Genomic DNA, 25,260 nt, shown 5'->3' with positions numbered 1-25,260 from the left:
GCACTTTCATGAGATTGGATTCAATCAATCAATCTGGAGGAAGAAAATGGGATCAGGATTAAATGGGTGGAGACTGGAGAACCTGATCAGATACTGCTTTCTGATTGGATGCCAGTCGATCAGTGGAGGTGGGGGCGTGGTTAGAGAGGTCCATAAAAGCTTCTGTGGAGCCAGAAGAGAAACACAGAGTCCTGGAGCCCAAGGAGAACCAGCCTGGCCTGCTGAGGCTCCGAGAACCCTGCACACCTGGACAGATCCCGTAAGTCCCTCACTGCCCTGAGCACCACCCCGTTCCCGCCTCACCTGTGCCGATTCAGGAACAATTTTTTTTCGCTGTCTTTTCTCATGAACCAATTTAGAACGTCGATTTGGCCTCTCAATGTAGTTTTACCTTGATCCTGAACACTGGGATTTACACTTTGGTTTATGTCACTTTCAATTTTCTTTCTTTCTTTTTTTGGTTTGGGCTATTGAACCAAGGCGCACTCAAACACTGATCCACATCCGCATCCATGTTTTGTGCTGTACTTTGAGACAGGGTCTCCCTGAGTTGCTTCGTGCCTGTTTTTGCTGAGGCTGAATTGATCGCATCATCCCAAGGTCTGAGTTCTCTGGAGACCCTGGGATTACAGGCTTGTGCACGCACACTCGGCACTTTTTCTTTTTCTCAATTGTTGTTTTCTAAAGTTTATATGGACAGTGTAATTTATTTATCCATTTATTTATTTGTTGGTATGGTGATTGAACCAGGGCCTTGTGCATGTGAGGCAAGCAATCCATCAACAGAGGTATGTCTCCAGCCCAACATTTAATAATTCTTACCTGCTGCTGAGGATCAAGCCCAGTGCCTCACATGTCCTAGGAAAGTGCTCTTCCACTGAGCTCCAGAAAAGCCAATCTAAAAGTCCTTAACCGAGGAAGTGGATTGCAATCCTATTTCATCTAATTGATTGGAATTCTATTTCCTGATAATAATAAAGTTTATTTTGTGTGCCCTTAAAATTACACTGTTTTGTTGGGTGTGGTGGCACACACCTGTAATCCCAACACCTCCTGAGTTTGAGGAGGCCAGAGAATTAGAGTTCAAAGCCAGAGTTCACAGCAGCTCGAGGTGCTGAACAAACCATTGATACCCTGTCTCCAACTAAAATACAAAATATGGCTGGGGGCAGTAACTTACTGGTTGAGTGTCCTGAATTCAATCCCCAATATTGCCTCATGCCCCAAATTATACTTTAAGGCTTATATAGTTTTGTAATTTTATAATTTGTTTAAACCAAAAGCTTCAAACTATCTCATGCAACACTTCACAGACTCTGTTCTTCTCATCTGTTTGTTCTCTTGACCTCCCCCCTAAGGTGGCAGAATCTCACATGTGTGAAAGACATCAGTGAGACTCTGTTGTAATTTCCAAGTGTTTTATAATATGGGCACATGCTTTATAATTGCCCATTTAATTTTTTGAAATTAAAAATAACATCACCCATGTGAGGGCAACTCCTGTCTGAGCCTCTGTAGTTGTTGAAACTAAGGAGCCTAGTGCTTTAAGTCACATGACACTCCAATTCCCATTTTATAAGGACAAAATAATAATCAAAGGCTTTCTCCCATTAAGGTTGGGGTGAGTTTTAGACTCCCCAGTACCCCTTTTCCAGTGGCTGACAATGGATGGGATAGTGGCCTTTTCCCTGGACCATTTTCCAGGATCCTTATTCTTTCAGACTCCCCGGGATGAGCATCCAGTCCCCACCCACGCTGCTGGAGCTGGCAGGATGCAGCCTGCTGAGCGACAAGTCCAGGGCCATCCTGGATCTGGAGGACCTGCCCATAGAGCTCTTCCCACCACTCTTTGTGGAGGCCTTCAGCAGGGGACACACTGAGGTCCTGAAGAAAATGGTGCAGGCCTGGCCCTTCACCTGCCTGCCCCTGGGGGCCCTGATGAGGCAGCCACAGCCTGAGATGCTCCGAGTGACACTGGATGGGCTGGACATGCTGCTTGCCCAGCAGGATCGCCCCAGGTGAGGGGGACGCAGGTGGCCTGGAAGGGAGCACCCTCGGTGCCAGGGAAGGGATGGGTATAGGCAGGGAGAGTGGGTGCTGAAGTGTGCTCCACAGGCTTCCTGTGCTGCCAGCAAGGAGGGGTGGAGAGGCCTTGGCCATGCTGAGCCCCATCTGGGAAAGGCTTCCAGATGTGGAGGTGCTTGTGGCAGCTGAGCTGACCCTTGAATGAGGCTGTACCTACCCCTGCCTTCGTCTGTACAAGTGGGGGCACCAGGCTGGATTGGAGGGAAGTGGGTGGAGAAAAGTGAGACAGAAGGAAGAGGTGGAGCAGGGAGCAGCAGCTGAGAGGGGAAGGAAGGGGCCTCAGGGCTGAGACACTGCTGTGGTCCCCGCAGGAGGTGGAAACTGCAGGTGCTGGATTTGCGGATGGTTCCACGGAACTTCTGGAGGACGTGGTCTGGAGCCGTGGTCGATGCCTGCTCACCAGAGGACATTAAGAAGAGTCGAACATTGAAACTTGGTGCAGCAATGGCAGCTAAGCTACCCTTGAAGATATTCATAGACTTGTGCCTCACTGAGGGGCCCCTGGATGAATTCCTGTCTCTTTTGTTCTTATGGGTCACACAGAGAAGGGACAGGCTGCACCTGTATTGCAATAGGCTGAAGATCTTTGGGAAACCCACCGGCCACACCAGAAATGTCCTGAGACTGTTGCAGCTGGACTCTGTGCAGAAGGTGGAAGTGCACTGCACATGGGTGCCCTCCACCTTGGCTGCTTATGCTCCTTTCTTGGGCCATATGAGGAACCTGAGGAAGCTGCTTGTCTCTGAGGTCTGCATGCCTGCCCACAGCTCCCCAGAGGAGCAGGAGAGGCTGCTCTCCCAGCTCACCTCGCAGTTCCGCAGGATGGACTGCCTGAGGAAGTTATGTATGGATGCTGTCCTCCTCCTCAAGGGCCACCTGGAGCAGGTGCTGGGGTGAGTAAGGGGGTGAGCATCCTCTGCAGGCCAGTATCAGCAAATCTGAAAGGGCACCTACTGTGTGCCAGCCACTGAGACTCTCGTGGTGAACAAGGCACTGGAAGGTAAATAACCCATCACCTGTTCCTGTTGTATCCTGAAGCTCCATCTCCTAACCTGTGTTAGAGCAAAGGGCTAAACCAGGGTTCATGGTCTGGGAAGTGACATCATGCTGGGAAGCCAGCTGATGAGGACAGGAGCTAGTGAGGTGGGTGTGAGGTTCCTTCCCTGGGAGCCCTGTCCAGCGACAGGGGTACAAAGCAGGGTAGAGGTGAGGACTTTGAAGGAGGGACGCCCCCACACCTGTACCTGTTCAACAAGGAAGCCCTGTTGTCCTCCTTCTGGGAGCAGAGGAGCCCACTTCTAATGCCCTCCTGGAGAAGGCAGGTCTGAGCTCCAGGTGAGGACTCAGGGGTTGTGAGTGAAGAGCAGGGAGTGAGACCTTGCTGAGGGGCAGGGAGTGAGCCCTGCAGGGGTTAACCCCAGTGTGTTTTGACACATCTTTCCTGGATTTGCCTTTGGCACATGAGTCTTCCTGACTTCCTGGAGCTAGATATGTGGCTTTCTGCTTGTCATTGAGGGTGACATTCATAGAGATGGAGGACCCACCTTGGGATACAAGTAGTGGTGGAAGTTTCAGGTTGAAATGGAATGACCTGAATGATCAGATTCTACAAAATGTCAACCATGTTCAGATGGTCACAGTGACCTTGGGTTTGGGCCAATTCATCCTCTTCCTCAGAACTAACTGCCTGGTTCCTCCTTAGGCACCTGAAGACACCCCTGGAGACCCTCTCGATAACCAACTGCCCGCTCTCAGATTCTGACTGGAATTATCTCTCCCGCTGCCCTATCACCAGCCAGCTAAGACAACTGGATCTGAGATACATCACACTGACCAATTTCAGTCCAGAGCCCCTCAAAATTCTGCTGGAGACTGTTGCAGCCACCCTGAACAGGTTGGACTTGGAAGCCTGTGAGATCACGGAATCCCAGCTCCAAGCCATCCTGCCTGCCCTGAGCCGCTGCTCCCAGCTGAGGACCCTGTGCTTATTCCGGAATGGCATCTCCATGTTGGTCCTCAGGGACCTGCTCTGTCACACTGCCAGGATGAGCCAGTTGAGCATAGAGCTATACCCTGCCCCTCTGGAAGGCTATGATGCCCAGGGTGCCATCCACCCAGGGAGATGTTCCCAACTCTGTGCTGAGCTCACGGCACTATTGAAGGACTTCAGGCAGCCAAAGGTCCTTATTTTCTATACTTTGCCCTGTCCTCAATGTGGCCACATATTCATCTACAACCAGGGCCTCAATCACTGTTTCTGTCGAACAGCTTCCTAATTGGGTGTGTATAAAAAGCTGCCCTCTACGCAATTCGATGTATAACCAGGATGTAGAGGGATCATGAAGGAAACTCAGAGCCCAGCATTTCAGACACTGCCTGAAGTGTGGATGGGGAAAGGAATCAGATGCTGGGGGCTACATTGGAGGGAAGCCCCTGAAGATTGGAACCTCTGTATAGAGCCATATGTGTCTGTATAGAGTCATCACAAGGGGCCTGGATTTTTACAATTGGATTTAGGCTTTATGCACATATGAAGAAACTATTTTGTTTCATGGATGGTGCATAAATAAATAGTCTGAAATGAAAGGAATCTCAAGATTAGTCCTCTGACATCTTCCATGGTGGTTTTACCTAGTTTTCTGATTTTGACACTGGAATTCTCCAGGGGCTGATGGAGAAATACCACCAAGTTCTTGGTGATCAATGAGGTTAATTACCAGAAACTCAAGGCATCCAACTGAAATCAGGTCATTATCTGTGGCTACACTGTGGCATAATCCATGTAGGGGAACACAGGAGGCCTGGAGCATTCTAAGTGGACAGTAAAATTTCAAAAAGCCCTTCTCAGGTGACCTCAGTGCCACCCAGACACTCAAGGTTCGCCCATACTTGTGGGTCTCCACATAGACCTCGAAACTTGGTGTCTTGGTCTTCGGATGCAATGAGAATAAAATAGGGTCTCTGGGCCTCACAAAACCTTGCCCATCATGCTGCTACAAAGTCTTTCCTGAAACAATGTAATCATGGCCAATGAAACCATCCAAATTAGCTTTCATCAAAATAGTAGAATTATATAGGTAGATCACACTTGCAAATGTGTCTAAATAAAACTTTATAAATTACCACCTTCTGGTGGAGGAGAAGGCTGCTCATAACTGACAGATCTTCCACTAACATTTCCCATCTCTCCCTACCCAGGGACACAAGGCTTTCAATCAGCAGATGATAAGAGGATGAGTAAGGATGAGGTGGCTGTGGGCAAAAGGGTGGCCCAGCCTGTGCTGTCTGGTCCTAGACCAAGATCCCCTAAATGACGACTCCTGCTGAGGACTCAGGTTGGTGGGATTATGCAGTGACCTTAGCCTTAGCTTCCCATCCAAGGAGGAGAAGGAGGTCCAGCCAGTCTTCTTTTGAGTTATCCCAAAGCTGCTTGTGCACGTGTTCTAATTTTGGCCTGAAGGCTTCTCCATACACAGGGAACTAGAACCCAGTTGGATGTGTATGCAGACTGCAGTTCACTCTTGGAACAGGTAGCAGAGTCCAGGTCCTACACAGCCAGCCCATCTGTCCCCCACATAGGGATCTGTGTGCCTCTCACCTCTTTATGACACTTCCTTTCCTCTGGCTCTATGTCTAACTTGCATGTGTGGTGGGTGGGGTGGGGTGTTCTGAACAGCATTCATTCTGCTCTGCTGCTGGATTCTAGGATCAAATAAAGAAAAGGAAGATCTGCAATATGAGATGTGACATCACTGGTTGTTTTAAGGGGTTTCATGAACAAAAAGGTACGTGAAGATATTCTGGTGTGTCCAGACTCCTTGGATTGTATAAGGACTGAGAGCTGCATGTGTCCCCACACAGCCCTAGGGATAAAGCACCCAGACTGCTCTTTGAATTCCTCATCTTTTGACTCTAGGTTCATTTGTGCTGTGAGACAGCCCACAACTGTAGGATGTCATGACAAACAGGACCGGGTGTGTAAGCGTGGCTGGGTCAGAAGGGGACTGGGTTCCACTCTCTGGAGTGCCACTGAAAGGTGCACATTCCTTTGTGCATCTGCATCAATACGTCTAGATACCCTTCTGGAACACTGGCCAATTTCACCTGTACAATCTAGGGACCCAGAACCCATGCTTTTCTTCAGAAATGAGTGAACTTCATAAGAAATAACTGAGAGCCTGGGTCCATAGCTCAATGGTAAAGCACTTGCCTAGGGTGTGGAAGGGCCTGGGTTCCATCCCCAGAACCACAAATGTATGTGAACAAATAAATGAATAAGTAAATCCAATATTGATGTGACTCCAGGGGGTAGTTTTAATTTGAAAAAAAATCTAACTGTAAGGAGAACCAGAGCCCATATGAACACAATGAAATGCATTGTTTAATTTGAATGCTGGTGAGCCTTTCTCAGAAACACCATTGGTCAGGAAAGTGAACTGTTTTCCTTAAAATGGCAGCTGTCATTTAAGATGGCCATCCAGGTGATAACCAAGAAACTTATAAGTCCTAAAAAGAAAAGAGAAAGTTGGACACAGCAGAGACTCCTAAAATCTACCCATGAGAACAGGGAGGGAGAAGCACTCTTTGGTTCCCCTACAAGATAAAGGGTGTTTGGGCGGGGGGGATTGGCTCAGCAAGAAGGCTTGAGAAGAATAAGCATGCAGAGGAAATGTCTGTCATTAGCCTCTCATGATTAAGTGTGTTTGCAATGCTTAAAATTAATCTAAAATTGTTTGCTGTGAATTGATTATGTCTATTGGGGTGCCTACCATTAAGGATTGTCATTTTCTTGATTAAGAACCTATAGAGGGCTGGGATTGTGGCTCAGTGGTAGAGTGCTCACCTAGCATGGGTGGGACAAGGGTTCAATCCTCAGCACCACATAAAATAAAGTCATGGTGTTGTTTCCATCTACACCTAAAAAATAAATATTAAATAAAAAGAACCTATAGAGTGAAATTGCATTGAGTAATTTGAGTAAATGAAGCACGAAAAGGGGTAAAAGCACGTGGACATGCTTTATTTCTCCCCTGGACTGCATACATTGCAATTTTGTCTCCTTGTGACAGATGCTTTGAGAGGGGGCTTCTAAATCCCAAAGCTGATAGCAGATGCTCGTTCAAGCCATTTGTCTCTGGTGTCACTGGCCCATGGGACGGTCCCTCAGGACCACTCAGACCATGTTTTAAATGTGGTCAGATGGGTCACTGGGCTCGTACATGTCCCAAGCCTCATAATTTCTGGATTTTTGTCCTAAATGTCATCAAGAGGGACACTGGGCTGTTCACATTCCCTGAGCACATGGGGGGTCCCAGCCACCTGGCCCTTTGGGTTGCCCTTTCTAACTCTTAGGACAGGCTGCAGAGGACTGAAAAGATCCAGGTCCCCATCACCCAACCACTGCCATCACTCCACGGAAACTCAGGGTAACACTGCATATGTCAGGTAGGCCCGTCTCCTTCCTCCTAGACACCGGGGCTACATATTCAGTCCTCAGGGTGTTCTGGGGGCCGACTACCAACCCTTTCAGACACCTAGCCTTGTTTGTGCTTGTGGATTTCTAATTTTTACTTAATCCTTTTTGGTCATTCCACAGTGTCCTGTTCCCCTCATGGGAAGGGACATCGTCACAAAGTTGGGGACTATGCTCTGCTTCTTCCCTCATAGATGCTTCCATTCAGACTCACCTACTGGTCCCCTGACCCTCACCCTTACCTTAGGACCATCCCCTACTCTGTTGGCAGGTACCTTCCCATGACTCACTTCTGAGGTGGATGTTTCCAGTCCTTCTATCACCTCACACCACGAGCCCATTCACATCTGTCTCAAAACCTCCCCCATTTTCTGCCCAATCACGACACTTGCTCTCCCTCCTTGCTGATGCTGTCTCTCTCTTTGCAGAGCAGACTTGATCCTACAGACTTTCTCTCCCCTCTGAGGATTGAGCTGGTTTGGACTCTAGTCTGAGGGCCCAGGACATTGACCACACACCTTTTTCCATTCACCTAGGGCTCTTCTTCTTTATCCACACACCGGCTCCCAATGGGAAGTGACTCTACCCGTTTCCTCCCTTCCTCCTCACAAGTCTACCCCCTGGAGATGGCAGTGAGAAATCTTTTCTTGATACACAAAATTTAACTTCGATCTTGGCCCAGCACCAAGATTCTCAACCTTCCCATCCCTTCTCCTTCGCAAGTTCACTCTGAGTCATGGTTCCCAGATGGCTCCTTCTTCCTTCAGGAGGGAATTCACGGGCAGGGTAGGCAACAGTCTCTCTAGCCTCGGTTGTGTAAGAGCCTCGACTCCCAATATCAGCAGGCTGAACTTGTGGCCCTCATCAGAGCCTTCACTTTGGCAAAGGGAGCTTCCCTCACTGTCTACTGCCCCTTGAATTACATTTAGACTGAACTAAACTCCTTCCTTGGCTCTTCCTCTGTCACAGGCCCTCCCAAAGAAGCCACTCGACACCTCCCCTTTGAGCTTCTGTATGGACAGCCCACCTCCCTGCTCAGCTCACCACCCTCTGATTCTCCACTACCCCTTACTCCTCATCTCTTCTGGCCCCTTCTTGCATACACTAGGATCCTTCTTTGGCAACACAGGGATGTTGTTCTGGCAAAGCCAATTCTGCCCCTTCTCTTTCCCCCACTCTGTCTCCTGGTGACCTGGTACTTTTCTCACTCCCAAAAGCCCACCACCTCCTCTCAATTCTCTGCAAAATGGACTGAACTCTATTGGGTCTTTCTTACCACTTGTTTTGTGACCTACTTTGTGGGAATCCCATATCGAGCTCCTAACACTCATTTATTTTTTATTTTTTATTTTATTTTATTTTTTTTAAAGAGAGAGTGAGAGAGGAGAGAGAGAGAGAGAATTTTTAACATTTATTTTTTAGTTCTCGGCGGACACAACATCTTTGTTGGTATGTGGTGCTGAGGATCGAACCCGGGTCGCACGCATGCCAGGCGAGCTCGCTACCGCTGAGCCACATCTCCAGCCCCTAACACTCATTTAAAACAGTCCTCTCTGCCCTTGTATCCTTTGGGAGCACAGGTATTTTTTTTTAAATAGATTGTAGTGGATACAGTGACACACTCCTGTAATTCCACCAACTCAGGAGCTGAGGCAGGAGGATCGTAAGTTCAAGCACAACCTACGCAAGTTAGTGAGACCCTGTCTCAAGATAAAAAACAAAAGAGACCTGGGACATGGCTCAGTGGTCAAACAACATTGTGTTCAATCCCCAGTTTCTCCAAAAAACAGCAGGTTAGGAATTGGTTACGTGTGCAATAGGGGCTTACTTGATGCTCTTTTACATATCTCTTGTAGCTTTGAAACTCACATTTTTCTCCCTCAAATCTTCTCCATTACCTCTCCTCCATGATCTTCTTCTTTCTAGTTTCTCCTTTCTAATGTCATTTTCTCTGAAACTGCTCTTTTAAAAAACCTGTTCCTGCTGATGGACAGAAACACAGCCATTGGAACAGGAGTTCCCACATTTTCTCTTTTGCTAGCAATTTAACAAACATTCTTTTTCTTTTTTCTGAAAACTGTGTATTCCTTATATGGTTGGCATCAGGGAGACTGAGCTTTTAGCAACCAGTGGTATAGCTCCCTTGGGTTCAATCTCCAATACTAAAAATAAACAATCAAGCAAGCAAGCAGGATCAGCATACCTTTCCCTAGGCCATTGGCAATTATTTCTGTTATAGTCGCCATGCTTGCCTTCCTGGCTTTAAAGGGCTTTAAATATGTTAGGTTCAGGACAGGCTGAATAAGCTGTCTGCAGGGTATGCCTAACAAAGTTAGATGTAGGGTGACCTGGCCACTCCAACCCTTCTGTCTTGTTCTTTATCACCTGTTGCTTCAAGCCCAAATGCCCAAGCCCCTGCTCAAGGCTGAACACTCAACCCCCCTTGTGCCAACAAGGCAGCTTGCAGACCCAGAGACCCCATTAGATTTGGGCCAGACCCCTCTCTCTTGCTCTTTCTCTCTCTTTCTTCTCTTGCTTTTACTCTCCATTGCTCTCTTTTTCTTTTCTTTCTCTTTTTTTTCTCCTCAGTTGCACTGCTGCAATAAAGATCTCTTGGTTGTTCCAAGTATTGTGGTAACTTTACTTTCAAAACACATTTCTGCAACCACATACTCCAAACTTTTGCCATCAGTTTCAGACAACTCAAGGAATCCAACACTGGTTGTGTCCTTGCTGAGGATGTTGATCAACTGTGAACAACTGTGTACTTACAGGTGAAGCTAATGGTGAAAGTTTTCCATCAAAATGACACCATTCCAACACAGCAGGGCTGGCAGGGTGCTAGGAAGTGAGCATCCTGGACCACAACTGCCTGCTAATCAGAGCCATAACAAAAGACTCACAGAACCACAGCCTTATGCAAAATCCACCACAAATTGTACATAAAAAATATTTTTCTTTCTTTAAAATTTTTTAGGTACCGGGGATTGAACCCTGGGTTCCTATACCACTGAAGCACATCCCCAACCCTTTCTAATTTTTTATTTTGCAACAGGGTCTCAGTAAGATGCTTAGGCCCTCAATAAGTTGCTCTTGCTGGCTTTGAACTTGCAATCCTCCTGCCTCCACCTCCTGAGTCTCTGGAATTACACACATGCACCACTGCATCCTGCACAAAATTATATTTTTATGAAAAGACACCCTTCTCAGCAGCTTCTTGTCATCCTGGACCAAGACCACCCTTGTTACTGCATTGTTGCAGCCAATAATAATGGTTTCAAAGCACCTTATATGGCCTTTGAAATCCTGTCATCCTTTGCCTCCTGGATGGGCCCCCTGACTCTCTTTGCTTGGGTATCATGCATTCCCTATCCCTTCTAAAGTCAGTGTTTGGAGAGCCACTCTCTGTTGTTACCTGTGTGGCAGAAACATCTACCTGTCTCAAGGTCCAAGCACCAAGTCAAGGGTGGCACCTGAGACTGACACTTTGCCATTTCAACCCTCTTGCTCAGCTGCCTCAAGAAATGCCCAAAAGCAAGAAAAAGGTAAGACAAGTCAAATTTGAAGGCTGGACTTCAAATATTCCTCAGCTAAAACCACCATGTAGGTCTTAAAAATAATCCTATGCCTGTTTCAACTGCAAACGTAAGTGAAACAAATATGGGTGATTTCTTAAGAAAAAGAGAAAGACACACCCCAAACCAACAAAAACAAACCAAAAGGACTCTCTGGGTGTAATCACAGCCACTCATGAGGCTGAGGCAGGAGGATGACAAGCTCCAGGCCAGCCTGTGTAAGATAGCAAGGCCTATCTCAAATTTTAAAAAGGGATGTGCCATGTGTGACTGCACATATGGTGCAATGCTACATGGTGTACAACCAGAGAAAGGAAAAGTTGTGCTGCAATTGTGTACAGTGAATCAAAATGCATTCTGCTGTGATATTTGCCTAATTAGAATGATAGATAGATGATAGATAGATAGATAGATAGATAGATAGATAGATAGATAGATAATGAAAGAAAAAAAGTTCTAGTTACTTGAGATTCATTGTAGAGACTGTCATTTACTGAGATAACCGAAGAGAGTGGAGATATGGGGAATGGGAAAGAATGTTTTGGTGATTTGAGTTTTACAATATGATATGGTTTATCAATTTTCAACGAATTAGAATAAATTTGCACTGAAGCTAAAAATAATAATAAATAAAAAGGGCTAGGGGTGGAGCTCTGAGGACAGCACCCTGGATTCAATTTCTGGAGCTGCAACACCAACACACACCAACAAAGAACCCTTTTGCATTTTCCCATAGGCACTTGCGTCTGACAGGTTGCGTGAAAGTGCTCAACTCTTTAACTCTGATGCTCCCCAACTGCTGATTGGCGGTTACTCAAACTCTCTCCTTTCATTATGCTACAGAGAATTCCCTTATGGGCTCAAGAGACATAGAAACTGATTAGGGTTGAAGCTGCCTGGGAAATACCCCACTTTAGGAGAAACCAAAAGGCTCCAGGTGACAGCCACCATGGAGACAGGGACAGGTGCCTTTGGCCCTGTTTCTATCTCTCGTGTCCCTAAGAGCCCACCATTCACTCCTGGTGTTCACACAGGTCTATCTTTCTTTCTTTCCTTCCTTCCTTCCTGCCTGTCTCAGTACAGGGGATGGAACCCTGGATCACTAGGTGAGTGCTCTACCACTGAGCTCCATGCCCAGTCCTTTTCATTTTTCATGTTGAGACACGGCCTTGCTAAGCTGCCCAGGCTGGCCTCAAGAGCACAATCGTTTTGCTTCAGCCTCCTGAGTTGCTGCAATTACAGGAGTGGGAAACCTGGATCTCTGTGGTCTTTATCTAGTAAACATATGTTGTTTGTTTTTCTTTTGTTTTGTTTGCATGGACAATGAACCCCCAAGAATGATAAATTCCATTTTTCTTCCCTAATACCAGAAACAGTTTAAGACCCTTATTGGAGACTAAAGGCAGAAGTATCTCAAGCAACAGCAAGACAGTGGACTTCCACTGGGGCAGTACCAGGACATTCTCAAAAACTATACTGTGTCTGACATGTCAGTGGATATTAAGAAACAGGCCAGGCCAGGACTGGTGGGGGAGCGCCTGGAATCCCAGCAGCTGGGGAGGCTGAGGGACGAGAATGGCAAGTTCAAGGCCAGCCTGGGAACATGTAAAGACCCCCAGGAACTCAGGGAGATCCTGGCTCAAAATAAAAAATAAAAAGTGAGGGGAGGTAAATACCCAGTAAAAGATAGATGTCGAAAGAGAAGTAAAAGTCTGGGTATCAGTGACTGGAACAACATCTTTCTTGATTGTTAACAACTTTGTTGGCCTCTAGGGCTTGGGATCAGCTGGTGGGCAAACTGGCCACAATGACTGAGATGGCTGTGATCTCATCTAGCTCTATCCCTATGCTATGGTTTGGTGCAATTTATCCCTCAAAGCTTCAGGTAATGGAAGCTTTGTGTGTTCTTAGAAAGGAATGGTTCTCCTGGGATGCTGAGCCCGTCCTTCTGAGAGTTGTTTACAAGCCTGACCTTGAGCCCCGGGTTGTTCTTTGGCTTCCTCCCACAGGCCAAACCAAGGGGGCTTCCTGATTTTGGCCTTGTATCTTTCAGAACTGTGAGCTAAATAAAACTCTTAAAAAAAAAAAAAGCATGTCTCAGGTATTTCATGACAGTAACAGAAAATGGACTAGAGTACCAATCCTCTGAAGGGATTCTTTTGTAGGAGAAATTTTACCTCAGGTAGGAATCTCTAAATTGGAAAATTCACTTAATAATATTTTAGCAACTGTTACAGTTTGAACCTTTGAATTGCCTACTAGCAGTGCAGTCTGAGAGCGATTTGGCCTCAGGCACACTCCAGAGGGGAAGTGATCTCTTTGTCCTGCTGTTCATCAGAAAGGAGTTTGTGCCCTAATTCGTGAAAAGTGATGTTTCTCATAAAAATCTAAAAGTTTTTCAAGAAATGGGTGCTTTTCATGAGATGAGAACACACTCCACCATGGACTTATTCAGTTGGATAAATCTCGGTTCCTGGGAATCTTCATCCAGAGAAATTTTGCAGTCCGAGGCTATCATTCTCCTCATAGGTGTGGTGCTTCTTCCTGGTGTGATGCAATCTCTCAAAGGTGTTAAATGCTCTATGGCCAGGTACCATGGTGCACACCTATAATCCCAGCAACATGGAGGCTGAGACAGGAGATTTGAAGGTTTCTTTCTTTTTTTTTATTGGTTGTTCAAAACATTACAAAGATTGCAGAATCACATCGGTTACACATCCACAATTTTACATAATGCCATATTAGTAACTGTTGTATTCTGCTACCTTTCCTATCCTCTACTATCCCCCCTCCCTTCCCCTCCCATCTTCTCTCTCTACCCCATCTACTGTAATTCATTTCTCTCCTTGTTTTTTTTCCCATTCCCCTCACAACCTCTTATATGTAATTTTGTATAACATTGAGGGTCTTCTTCCGTTTTTATGCAATTTCCCTTTTCTCTCCCTTTCCCTTCCATCTCATGTCTCTGTTTAATGTTAATCTTTTCCTCCTGCTCTTCCTCCCTGCTCTGTTCTTAGTTGCTCTCATTATATCAAAGAAGACATTTGGCATTTGTATTTTAGGAATTGGCTAGCTTCACTTAGCATAATCTGCTCTAATGCCATCCATTTCCCTGCAAATGCCATGATTTTGTCATTTTTTAGTGCTGTGTAGTACTCCATTGTGTATAAATGCCACATTTTTTTTATCCATTCATCTATTGACGGGAATCCGGTTTTGTTCCACAGTCTAGCTATTGTGAATTGTGCTGCTATGAACATCGATGTGGCAGTATCCCTGTAGTACGCTCTTTTAAGGTCTTCAGGGAATAGTCTGAGAAGAGCAATAGCTGGGTCAAATGGTGGTTCCATTCCCAGCTTTCCCAGGAATCTCCATACTGCTTTCCAAATTGGCCCCACCAATTTGCAGTCCCACTAGCAATGTACAAGAGTACCCTTTTCCCCACATCCTCACCAGCACTTGTTGTTGTTTGACTTCATAATGGCTGCCAATCTTACTGGAGTGAGATGGTATCTTAGGGTGGTTTTGATTTGCATTTCTCTGACTGCTAGAGATGGTGAGCATTTTTTCATGTACTTGTTGATTGATTGTATGTCCTCCTCTGAGAAGTCTCTGTTCATGTCTTTGGCCCATTTGTTGATTGGGTTAGTTGTTTTCTTATTGTTTAAAGATTTGAAGGTTTCAAGCCAGTCTGGACAACCTAGAGAGACCCTGCCTCAAAATTAAAAAAAAAAAAAAGCTGGGGGTATTGCTCAGTAGTAAATTGTCCCAGGTTCAATCCTCAGTACTATACACACACACACACACACACACACACACACACACACATGATCCAGCAGCCACATGCATGCCAAATGATTGCCATCAGATTCAGACAACTCAAGGGAGCCAACGGTGACTGTGTAAAGGCTGAGAATGTTCCATGACCACAGTGTCCCTACTGAGGATGCTACTATGAAACTCTGCAGAAACAAAATGAATTTATTTGTACCAAAACCTGACAAAAGTGGAGGCAGGAGACCATGTAAGAGAAGGTCCTTAAGTCTGATATTTTGATCAAAGGAACTTCCAGGAGGACTCTACCCAAACCACATAAACACACACACACACACACACACACACACACACACACACACACACTGCCTCCAAACCCCTGACTTTCCAAAAAAGATCATCAAATTTTTTCTCTTGGCTCCCAAGAGATTAGTAAAACACAGAATGGGACCTGCAAACTCCAAGGAATGCCAGGAGAGCCTTTCTTCTGCACTCCAACTGAGATTATTATGGTTCATTCTTAAGCACATTTGGAAATTGGCGGACAAATTATACCAAAGATAATTCAAAACGGTGATAGCTTTCATGTGGAATGTTCCAGATGAACAACCACCAAATAGCTGCACTCTAACAAGTACATTTGAAGCCAGGTGAGATGAGCCATGCATGTAGTTCCACCTTCTCAGAAGGCTGAGGCAGGAGGATGGCAAGATTCATGTCAGACTTGGCAATTTGGCAAACCTGTTTCAAAATACAACAAAATGGACTGGGCGTGTGGCTTAGTGGCAGAGTGCTCCTGGTTCAATGCTCAGTCCTAGAGCTGTGGGGAGTAACCTTTTACTATTTATTGATTGATTGATCCTAGGAATTGAACTCAGGAGCACGTGACCACTGAGCCATGTCCCCAGCCCTACTTTGTGTTTTATTTAGAGACAGGGTCTCACTGAGTTGCTTAGTGCCTCACCTTTGCTGAGGCTGGCTTTGAACTCTCAGTCTTCCTAGCTTCAGGTTGGTTTTAAGAAGGTCTCTGATTACTTGGAAAAAGAAAAACTGAGTCATCTCTGTTAAAATTTGAATTATTGTTTCCTATGACACAACTTTCTATATTAGGTTTCAAAATCTTTCAGCATTTTTGCTAAATTACTTATGTTTCATAATGATCTAGGCCCTTACTTTCATTAAGTGCTTTAAACCTTTTGAGATTGTTGACTAACTTCTCTAGGATCAGATTCTACATTGTCACTTGACCTTGAGCTAACATTGGGATGTTCCACAGGGCTCCAGAATTTCTCAAGGTAATTCTAGAAGAAAGACATTAAGGCAATTAGCCTAATTTGTGAGATGGGAAGCCCTGTCAAATAAGACAGGATATAACCTTGTTCAAGTTACATTTATTTGGCTCTTTTATTAATATTTGCTTCAAAATTCCACTAAATTCATAAACATTCTCATATGTTTTCAGACATACTTCAGGAAACTATATTAAAATGTATGCCAATCAAATTACCTTGTTAATAGCTGGTTAAAGCAAATTATCAACACATTTTTAAGCATGGGTATTCTAAGTGTTTATCAGAAAGTGTAACCATTCAGATTTTTTCCATAAAAGTAACTATAATCAGCTTCATGCAAAAAAGTTTTTCAAAAAAGAAAGAAATGAAAAAGAAGAAAAACAACTCTAAATAGTGTTCTTGAACACAGGTTTCTTATTTTTTTTGTTTGCTTATTTATTTATCTATATATTTATTTATACTTTTCATGCAAGGGTGCAAATCCAGGTTCTTCTGAATGCTAGGCAAATGCTCTACCTTTTTAAATTTTAAATCAAAATAGGGTGTGGTGCTGCACACTTGTAATCCCATCTACTTAGGATGCTAAGGCATGAGGATCTCAAATTTGACCCCAATCTGAGCAATTTAGTGAGGGACCTGTCTCAATAAATAAATAAATACATGGGCTGTGGATGTAGCTGAGTGTTAAACCCTCCCTAGGTTTAATCCCCACTGCTAGAGAAAATTAAAACTAAATAAAATCACCACCAATTTTTTTTTAAAACGAACACCTAAACAATAAACTTTCTGCAAAATCCAGCTCCCAACAGAAAATCAGAGGCCTGGACCTGGAGATGAGAGAGCCAATGCCTATTGAACAGACAAAATTGATTTTAACAGTGACTTCCAGGTAGAGGGAGCCTGAGAGCCACTCTCTGAAAAACCACCTGTTGCTCAAATGTGGCTCAATGGTCTCTATGTTGATTCCTAGTCATCCAGTAATTCCCCCAGTGGGGACTGAACCAACCAGGACAAGTGCATCCTGGCACTAAGATAGAATCAAACCCTAACCAAAGAATGGATGATTCAAGATGCTTCAGGAGAAAAGATCTTCATCACAAGAGGGACAAATAAATGACATTCAAATCAACAGGGAGTAACGTGTGTGAAAACCTGATGAGGGGGAGCGAGGGTGCTGTGAGGAGAAGGTCAGTGGGCAGCACTGCCTCGTGCAACAACTATCACAAACCAGTCAGCCACAACCTCAGCTGTGCATAAAACTACCCCACCATGTACCCCCATGTTTTCTAGGAGGACACCTGGCCAGTCGCTGCCTGTTGTCCTTGAACTGAGGCCACCCTTGGTACTGAATCTGTGGAGCCAGTGAGAATTGACTCAAAGCTGCCTTTGACACCCGGTCTCCCTTTGCCTCCTGGATGGGGCTCTGACTCATCTTTCTTTGGGAGTCCTGCATTCCTGCCCTATTATGTCTGACTACCCTTGTTCTTTGGAGAGCCACTGTCTGTTGTGACTCAGGTTGACAGTAACATCTACCTGCCTCCTGCACCAAGTCAAGGGTGGTAAGAGAAGGCAGGGCTGTGGTGTGAAGTCACCCTTTCAGCTGGCTACACACAGACAAATGGCAGAGAAATTTAGAATTCAGTCAGAGACTAGATTTCAATTGTTGTGGAGCCTAAAGAGCAATAATGGTTTAGATTCTGTGTCTCCCAATAGCTCACATATGACACTGTTTTCCAGGAGAAATGATTGGTTTAGAGCCTTCACCTACTCAGTGAATCAATCCCTGATGGGATTAGGGATAAGTGGGGGTGGGTAGAGTGTGGCTGGAGGAAGCTGATTCTTGGGGTGTGAATATGGGTGTATATTTTGTATCTGGCAAGGGGCCATCTCTCTCTCTCTCTCTCTCTCTCTCTCTCTCTCTCTCTCTCTCTCTCTGCTTTCTAATGATGTGAGCCACTTCCCTCTGCCACACTCTTCCACCATGATGTTCAGCCTCACCTTGAAGGTGAGGCCACCAGCAATGGAGCCTGCAGTCTTTGGATTGAGGCCTCTGAAACCATGAGTCCCCAGATAAACTTTTCCTCCTCTGTAGTTGTTGGGGTTGGGTATTTTAGTGACAGCGTGAAAAAGCTGACTAACACAAAGACAGAACAACGAAGCAGAAATGCAATTCTGTAACTGCTGCCAATCAAACCATTCCTTCTACATCTCCCCTGTAAGTCCTCCCCTCACATGGCTCACCATCCAAGCACTCCCTCTCTTTCTGTCTCTCTGTCCTCAATTCCTGAATTATGCTTTTTAGACTCTTCATATTTTCCTCTGTCTGTGTACTTCTCACAGCCCAAAGGGCCCTGGGAACTGCCTGGGAGATGTGCCTTGGGGGTCCCTGATTCTGAGGGAAGGCTCTCAGGTGGTGGCTGTCCTGAAGTCAGGGACACCTGGTATCCAAACCTGTGTCTTTCTGTCCAACATTCCAAGTTGCCCACAGTTTCCACCCTCTCTGCATTTCAATATTTCCATCTGGTGGGGCATGTCAGCCCATGCCTGTGTTCCCAGTGACTCTGGAGACTGAGGAAGGAGGATGGGAAGTTTGAGGCTAGCCTCAGAAACTTAGTGAGGACCTAAGCAATTTTGTGAGACCTTGTCTTAAAATCCCCCTCCCCAAAAAATGGGAGAAGGCCTAAAATGTGGCTCAGTGGTAGAGCACCAACGGGTTCAATCCCCAGTTCAAACAGACAAACAGGACAAGTCTTGCCCCAAGTCTAGAAGACTGATTTCACCCTTGGTGTCCATTCTTCCTCCTGAGTGGCCCTGATCTACTGCAAGGTAATGTCACACCTACGTGACTGTTGGACACCTGGTTTCCATCTGTTTTCTTCGTGGATGACACTAGTATCTTCAAAAAGATGTTTTACTATGGAATCTTTAGGAAATATTTTTTAAAAAATATTTTGGATATGGCAAAGATATCACAATGATATTTGGGGGGTTTTGTTTTTTCTTACTGTAGGGATTCAGTACTTTTCTGTCTTCCAGGCAGGAACAGGAGAGTCACATATGGGCAAAATTCAGTCCTCCGTGTGGAGTACATGGACGGAGGCAACCCTGGCCCTCACTCTCCCTGATTCTGCCCTCCTGCAAAAACATGGGATTCAGTCAATTAATCTGGAGAAAGAAAATCCGATCAGGATTACCTGGGTGGAGATTGGGGCATGTGATTAGATACTGCTTTCTGATTGGATACTAGTCAAAAGGTGGAGGTGGGGGCGTGGTCTGGGAGGTGCATAAAAGTTTCTGCGGAGCCAGAGGAGAAACACAAGAGTCCTGGAGCCCAAGGAGAACTATCACGACATGCTGAGACTCTGAGCACGCCGCACAACTGGACAGATCCCGTAAGTCCCACATCGCCGTGAGCATCACCTCCTCACCTCCTCACCTGTGGGAATTCAGGAACAATTTTCTGTTTTTCCTCATGAACCAATTTAGGACTTAGGGTTTGCCTCTCAGTGGTTTTACCTTTATCCTGAACATTAAGATTTCCACTTTCTTTTTTTCTTTTCTTTTTTTTTGGGGGGGGGGCTTTCCAGGGATTGAATTCAGGGACACTCAACCACTGAGCCACATCCCAGCCCTATTTCTTATTTTATTTAGAGAAAAGATCTCACTAAATTGCTTAGCCCGGCTCCTGCTGAGGCTGACTTTGCATGCATGATCCTCCTGTCTCAATCTCCGGAGCCCCTGGGATTATAGGCTTGTGCACACAGGTCCCGCATTTAATATAAATAAATAAATAAATAAATAAATAAATAAATAAATAAATAAATACATAAATAAATAAATTTACATGGACTGCATTCTTTTATCTATTTATTTGGCAGTGCTAGTGATTAAAACCAGGGCCTTGTGCATATGAGGCAAGCATATACCAACTGACCTAATGCCCAGCCCACCATTTATTAATTTTTATGTGCTGCTGAGGATCAAACCCAGTGCTTCACATGTCCTAGGCAACTGCTCTTCCACTGAGCTCCAGCCCCACCCACTTTTAAATTACTTAAGTAGATTGCAATCCTATTTCAATCTAATTGATTAGAATTATATTTTTTTAAGGAAGATTTATTTATTTATTTTTATTTAATATTTATTTTTTAGATTTAGGTAGATACAATATCTTTATTTTTTATTTTTATGTGGTGTTGAGGATCCAAACCCAATGCCCCACGCATGCCAGGCAAGTGAACTACTGTTGAGCCATATCCCCAGCCCTGGAATTCTATTTTCTGATAATAAAAATATTTATATTGTGCATCCTTAAAATTATACTTTTTGCTGTGCTTGGTGGCACATGCCTATAAAACCAGCAATTTAGGAGGTTGAGGAAGCAGGAGGAATAGTGTTCAAAGCCAGCCACATCAACATCAGGTGCTAAACAACTCAGTGAGATCATGTCTCCAACTAAATGCAAAATAGGGTTGAAGAAATGACTCATTGGTTGAATGCCCTGAGTTCAATCCCCAATACTATCCCTCCAAAACATGATACTTTATGGCCTATGTGTTTTGTAATTTTATAATTTGTTTAAACATATTAAACAAAAACCTTAAAACCATATTATGTAACAATTCACAGACTCTATTCTAATTCATTTTGTCTCTTCACTCCCCAGAAGATGGTAGAATCTCACATGGGTAACAGATATCCTTGTGACTCTGCTGTAATTTCCAATCTTTTATAATATGGGTACATACTTTATAATTGCATATTTAATTTTTTAAAATTATAAGTAACATCATCCATTTGAGGGCTAGTCCTTTCCCAGCCATGGTAGTTGTTGAAACTGAGGAGCCTACTGCGTTATGACACTCCACTTCCCATTTTATAAGGACAAAATAATAATCAAAGGCTTTCCCTCATTACGGGTGATGTGAGCTTTTAGACTCCCCCGTACCCCTTACCAGTGGCTGCACATGTATGAGATAGTGGCCTTTTCCTTGGACCATTTTCCAGGATCCTTCTTCTTTCAGACTCCCCAGGATGAGCACCTAGTCCCCACCCACACTGCTGGAGCTGGCAGGGCGCAGCCTGCTGAGCGACAAGTCCAGGGCCGTCCTGGAACTAGAGGACCTGCCCATAGAGCTCTTCCCACCACTCTTTGTGGAGGCCTTCAGCAGGGGACACACTGAGGTCCTGAAGAAAATGGTGCAGGCCTGGCCCTTCACCTGCCTGCCCCTGGGCGCCCTGATGAGGCAGCCACAGCAGGAGATGCTCCGAGTGGCCCTGGATGGGCTGGACTTGCTGCTTGCCCAGCAGGATCGCCCCAGGTGAGGGGGACCCAGGTGGCCTGGAAAAACCCTGGGGACCAGGGAAGTGATGGCTGTGGGTGGGGAGACTGGGTGCTGAAGAGTGCCACCAGAGAGGTTTTGGAGAGGCCTTGGCCATGCTGAGCCCCATCTGGGAATGTGACCCTGATGTGGAGGGTGCTTGTGGCAGCTGCGGTGACCCCTAAAGAGGGCTGAATCTGCCCCTCACTCAGCTGCTACAGGTCGGGTCAGCAGCCTGTATTGGAGGGACGTGGGTGGAGAAAAGCAAGACAGAAGAAAGAGGTGGGCTGGAGATGTGGCTCAGTGGTAGCGCGCTCGCCTGGCATGCGTGCGGCCCGGGTTCGATCCTCAGCACCACATACCAACAAAGATGTTGTGTCCGCCGAGAACTAAAAAATAAATATTAAAAAAAAAAATTCTCTCTCTCTCTCTCTCTCTCTCTCTCTCTCTCTCTCTCTCTCCTCTCTCACTCTCTCTTTAAAAAAAAAAAAAGAAGAAGAAAGAGGTGTGGCAGGGGGCAGCAGCTGAGAGGGGAAGGAAGGGGCCTCAGGGCTGAGACTCTGCTGTGGTCCCCGCAGGAGGTGGAAACTGCAGGTGCTGGATTTGCGGAATGTTCACCACAACTTCTGGAGGATGTGGTCAGGAGCCATGGTCGATGCCTGCTCACCAGAGGACATGAAGAAGAATCACATGCTGAAACATGGTCCAGCAATGTTAGCTAAGCCACCCTTCAATGTTTTCATAAACTTGAACCTCACAAAAAGGACCCTGGATGAATTCCTGAAACACTTGTTCCTGTGGGTCACACAGAGAAGGGACAGGCTGCACCTGTGTTGCAATAGGCTGACGATCTTTGGGAAACCCACTGGCCACACCAGGAAGGTCCTGAGACTGCTGCAGCTGGACTCTGTGCAGAAGGTGGAAGTGCACTGCACCTGGGCGCCCTCCACCTTGGCTGCTTATGCTCCTTTCTTGGGCCAGATGAGGAACCTGAGGAAGCTGCTTGTCTCCCAGGTCCGCGTGCCTGCCCACACCTCCCCAGAGGAGCAGGAGAGGCTGCTCTCCCAGCTCACCTCACAGTTCCTCAGGATGGACTGCCTGCGGAAGTTCTGTGTGGATGCTGTCCTCCTCCTCGAGGGCCACCTGGAGCAGGTGCTGGGGTGAGTAAGGGGGGTGAGCATCCTCTGCAGTATCAGTAAATATGAAAGGGCACCTACTGTGTGCCAGCCACTGACCCTCTCGTGGTGAACAAGACACTGGAAGGTAAATAACCCATCATCGGTTTCTATTGTATCCTGAAGCTCGATCTCCTAACCTGTGTTAGAGCAAAGGATTAAACCACGGTTCATGGTCTGGGAAGCAAAACTCTGCTTAGAAGCCAGCTGGGGAGAACAGGAGCTAGTGAGGGCGGGTGAGGATCCTTTTCTGGGAGGCCTGTCTAGCAACAGAGGTGCAAAGCAGGGTAGAGGAGAGGGCAATGAAGGAGGGGAAGTCCTACACCTGTACACCCAACAGGGAAGCTCTGTGCTCTCCAGCTGGGAGCACAGAGACCCACCTCTAATGCTCATGTAAGGAAGGCGGTTCTGAGCTCCAGGTAGTGAATCTGCAGTCCAGGGTGAGGAGCAGGGATGGAGGCCTTGCTGAGGGAGCAGGGTGTGAACCCTGCCGGGGTTAACCCCAGTAGGTTTTGTCACATCTTGCCTGGTTTACCGTTCGTACATGACTCCCCTTGACCTCCTCTGACCAGAGATGTGGCTTTCTGCTTGTTTTTGAGGATGGGGGTCTTAGAGATGGTGGATCCACCTGGTCACAAAAGTGGTGGTAAAAGGCTCAGACTGAAATGGGGTTACCTGAACGGGCAGATTCTGCAAAATGTCAACCATGTTCGGATGGCCATGGAGACATTGGGTTTAGGCCAATTCATTTTCTCCCTCAGAACTAACTGCCTGGTTTCTCCTTAGGCACCTAAGACCCCCCTAGAGGCCCTCTCAATAACCAACTGCCCGCTCTCAGATTCTAACTGGAATTACCTTTCCCGATGCCCAAACACCAGCCAGCTCAGATGACTGGATCTAAGGGGCATCAAACTGACCAATTTCAGTCCGGAGCCCTTCCAAATTCTTCTGGAGACTGTTGCAGCCACCCTGAGGAGCCTGGACTTGGAAGCCTGTGAGATCACAGACTCCCAGCTCCAAGCCATCCTGCCTGCCCTGAGCCACTGCTCTCAGCTCAGGATCTTGTGCTTTTTGGGGAACCGCATCTCCATGTCAGTCCTGAGGGACCTGCTGCTTCACACTGCCAGGGTGAGTCAGTTGAGCATAGAACTGTACCCTGCCCCTCTGGAGAGCTATGATGCACAGAGTGCCATCCACTCCGGGAGATGTTCCCAACTGTGTGCTGAGCTCACGGCACTATTGAAGGACTTTAGGCAGCCAAATGCCCTTGTGTTCTGTACTGTCCCATGTCCTCAATGTGGCCTCAATGTTGTGTTACTCTACAACCAGGGCCTCATTCACTGTTCCTGTCCAACAGCTGCCTAGTTGGGTGTGCATAAAAAGCTGTCTTCTAGGCAACTGGAGGTATAACCAGGATGTAGTATGATTGTGAAGGAAACTCAGAGCCCAGCATTTCAGACACTGCTTGAAATGTGGATGGGGAAAGGAAACTGAAGCAGGGGACACATTGGAAGGAACTCCTTGAAGACTGGACCCTCTGCATACAGCCATATGTGTCTGTATAGGGTCATAACTACCGACCTGGGTTTCTAGAATGGGACTTAGGCTTCATGCACATATGAAGAAGCTATTTTTTTCATGGATGGTCCATAAATAAATAGTCAGAAATGAACAGAATCTCAAGGTGAGTCTTCTCATGTCCTGTGTGATGGATTTACCTGGATTTCTAATTTAAACCTTGGGATTCTCCAGGTGCTTATGGAGAAAGGTGGCCCTGGGTTCTTGGTGATCAATGAGGTTCAGCCCTGGGAACTCAAGGTATCAAACTGATATTTGGCCATTATTTGTGCCATCTACTCTGTGGTTTAAGGCATACAGGTGCCCACAGCAGGCCTGGAACATTCTAATTGGTCAGTGGATTTGGAAGAAAACCATCCCTCAGGGGACTTCAGTGCCATCTAGACACTCAGCACTGGCCCCTCCTTGTGGGTCTCGTGTAGACCCAGAAGCCTTGGGTCCCAGGCTTTGGCTGCACTGGCAACAGGCCAGAGCCTCTGGGCCTCACCAAACCTTCTGTGCCATCCTGCTGGGTAGTCTTCCCTCAATTAAACTAGCAATGTGTACCAATAATGGTATCCAGATGACCTTTCAGCAAAATCGTAGAGTTTCCCAGGGCCCCAATCTGGATTCCATCATGGAACCTGCTTCTCTATTTTGCCGAAGGCCCTCATTGCCCCCACCGCCAGACATTTCATCTCCAGTCAACCTAAAGGACCTACAGTTCCCAGGAAGTGATGGTTGATCATCTGGCACTCTATGTGGTTGGGGGCACCCCAGGCACAACATTCACAGCTACTGCTGATCCCTCCTATCGACTCAGTGTATAAGTGGTCATTTACTTGGGTCCTGGGTTTTGAGACACAACCACCGATGATGATTGGGAACTATTCCTGGTGAGATGACCTCTCAGCCTTGGTTTAATCTCTATGGACTTTCCCTCCATCTATGGGTATCTGTACCTTATACGGGCTATTGCCCCTACTACATTGTCCTGGCTGGGTCTGA

General features: G+C 46.2%; 1 pseudogene; it reads left to right on the top strand.

The window, feature by feature from the left end:
* The first annotated feature begins 1,731 nt into the window (after positions 1-1,731).
* On the top strand, positions 1,732-24,060 carry LOC144249158 (PRAME family member 8-like; annotated as a pseudogene).
* Positions 24,061-25,260: the final 1,200 nt, after the last annotated feature.

The sequence above is a fragment of the Urocitellus parryii genome, chromosome 11, assembly GCF_045843805.1.
Source record: "Urocitellus parryii isolate mUroPar1 chromosome 11, mUroPar1.hap1, whole genome shotgun sequence".
NCBI lineage: Eukaryota > Metazoa > Chordata > Mammalia > Rodentia > Sciuridae > Urocitellus > Urocitellus parryii.
Note: the sequence above shows the minus strand (reverse complement) of the source record. Positions and strands in the feature narration are given on the sequence as shown.